This window comes from Cryptomeria japonica, unplaced genomic scaffold, assembly GCF_030272615.1.
Source record: "Cryptomeria japonica unplaced genomic scaffold, Sugi_1.0 HiC_scaffold_182, whole genome shotgun sequence".
NCBI classification, from domain to species: Eukaryota; Viridiplantae; Streptophyta; class Pinopsida; order Cupressales; family Cupressaceae; genus Cryptomeria; species Cryptomeria japonica.
Window position 1 is genome coordinate 83,000 of NW_026729004.1, and position 3,021 is coordinate 86,020.

A 3,021-nucleotide genomic window follows, 5' to 3' on the forward strand; every position below is an offset into this window, starting at 1 on the left:
GTGTCTCACAATGGATGCACATGTTAAGGTTATAGTTGACAGATATTTGTTAGGTTTCACAAATTATTACGTACTTTTCCACAAATAAAGTGTTGCAACATTTTCTTTCTAAATTCTTTGGATTAAGGTGGAACATTGTCAACTAAATTTCACTATGAAAGAGTATTGGTATTGATTTGAGAATAATCTTGAACATCTTGATGTAGAGTAGATATATCCTAGACTATGAGAGGTGCATGGTTGACAAAGGAGTACATATTCATGTAGAATTTAATGAATGACAATATGGATTAGATGGGAGATATCGTAGAGGTGGACCTGGAAACCATGCGATTAGAAGGTAGCTTTCACACAAGGAGGTTTAAATTGACAACCATGCCATGTGTCAAGAGGAGAGGATAAAGGAGATGGCTTTGGGATGGGAAACAACGTGCTAATAGTTACTAATAGTTAAAATTCCCATGTTTTCTCTAGGGTTCAAGTCAATTGGTTGGATTGATTCACAACAACAAGAACCTATGGGGCACACAAATGGAGCTAAAAAAATTTGGGGCTCTGTTAGAGGTAAACAAGCCTAGTTTCACACTTGTTGTACAATTGTATCATGTAGATTACAAAATTGGAATTCGCAAGGCTGATCTAGAGGCCTCGCATGACATATTTGTGTGGTGCATAATTGATATAGATAGCATTGAACAACTTGATTTTAAGGGAAAAGTACTTATAGGTAAGAGGTAATTTGAAAGATTCATAGGAGAAAAAGAGAAAATTCTATAAGATCCATCATTGCTTGTATTTATTTTAAAAGAAATGGTGAAGCATGCTATAGAAACTAGGTTTTGTCTATTGTTAATAATAATTTGTACATGTATGCTTTATTGAAATCAAAAGGGGGAAAATTGTTTTTTTGTTAAAAGTTATTTTTAATTATTGAATTATTTGATGTTAAGGAATAATTAAATTTTTAGGCTGTAATGTCATAAATCGCATACATTCGCAACTTCACCTACGTTTTGTGTGTACTTTGGTGTCCATTCGCTTAATATTTTTGTAGGCTCATTTTAGTACTTACATAAGCCTTCTTCTTTACCAAGGTGCTCAGGCCGCATTTCTCATGGACATTGGTTTATGTCACCTTTGCATTAGTCCTATATTTTCTTTTCTCCCAAAATTTTTGAACGTATATTATCTAGATACGACTTTTTCACACGGACATTTGCACATCATGATAGCATCCTACAAAAAAAAATATGCAAGCATTTCTAAACAAAATTCAACTTTTTGGCTTTATAGGGCAGTTGCAATGTTTCGAGATGAATCTAAATGAATCATCAGTATTTTTTCATTCCCCACTCTCTTTATGAACCTTTCTTTTATTTGGCCTGCTCTCTCTTGGCTCTCTCTTTCTCTCTCAATATCTCACACGCTACTCTTAATCTTTTCACGCTACTCTCACGATATTTGTAAAAAGTTGGATTCTGATGTCTCTAAGTAACTCCATTTAGTTTGATTGATTCGCATTAATCAAAATTTAAAGACCTCCCACCGAGGGAGCTAGAGGATGATGGCTCTTTTGGAGGTAGAAAAAAGTAGTTTCATAACTATCACAATCGCCTAATGCAGATTCTAAAATTGGGGAATTGGAATGGTGATTTAGAGGATTCACATGAGATAGTTGTGAGGTACATAATTTATTTGGATAGAGTTGAACAACCGAATTTTAGGGAAAAATAACTCATAGAGAAAAGGTAATTTGAGAGATTTCTTGGAGAAAAATAGAACTTTTTATAAGATGCATGTTTTTACCTTTTTTCAAAAGGAATGGAGAGGTAGTCTATATAAATTCGGTCTTGCCTATTGTCAAATAACAATGAGTAGTTTCATCCTTTAAAAATTAATAAAATATATATTAAAATTTAGTTTTTTAGTTTGCTGATTAAACTTTCTTTAATTATTAAGTTATCTGATATTTACGAATATCAAAAAAATTATTTGAATTACATGAATTTAAGTAGTCGGCTATGACTGAATTCGGATCAAGAATCGAAACTACTAGTTGTGAGGCCCACCCTTTGGTGGCTTCGATATTGGCATTATTGGACCATGATTGAATTCTAGGGCTGTATAAGTTTTTAAAGTTATTAGTATTAACACATGATGATGTTATTAGAATATGTCAAATGTGGAGTGCATCTGTAGAGCAGTTTGATTTTTATATATGCATATGATGAGGACAAAAATTTTGATAGTTAATTAGGTATTTTGATTTCCATGTGATTATAGTGGGTTAATTGATGCTTTGACTTTATAAACATGAAATTCATCTATATCGTGAATTATTAAATTATCAAATTTATTAGAAGTAGCACCCTGTCGGGTTTATGCTTCTAGAAAGGAGCACTTGGTTTGGATTTTGATAGCTACCTTTGTTCATTTGAAATAATATTAGAACTGTTATAAAATGAAGAACGATTAAAGTTGAATGTAAATCTTGACTGTGGATTCGCATGGTCATTGAAATATCCCAAATGTCTAGTTGGCATAAAAGTGCATGTAGCATATTTGAAGTTTTAAAATCTCTGATCATGGATGCTATCACTTTTTAATTCACAAAAAGGAATGGACTAAAGGGATGAGATTATTAAAGTTGTAAGATTCAAAATATTTATTACCTTATTGGGCTTAGTTTTCCTCCAATGATTATAATCCTACTAAAGATGGCAAAGCTCGAAATATGTTAATAGTAATCTAATCGTGTCGCTTCTTCCTTTTTTGAGAAAGTCCAACTTTTCCAAAAGATTTGTGGGTATAAAAAATTACGGAAATCGATATGAGAAAATATTAGAGTTGATCAACCTATGAGCTTCTGAAGAAGAACAACATGCGAAGGATTTGTGAAGTTGGAGGGGTTTCAAATTAATTCATGGCCATGTAGAACGGCCACAATCTACTTCTTTCAAAGAAGTTCACATTCTCTAAGAACCTGAGGGAAGTGAAAATGGATGGGATGAGTTCTATTGT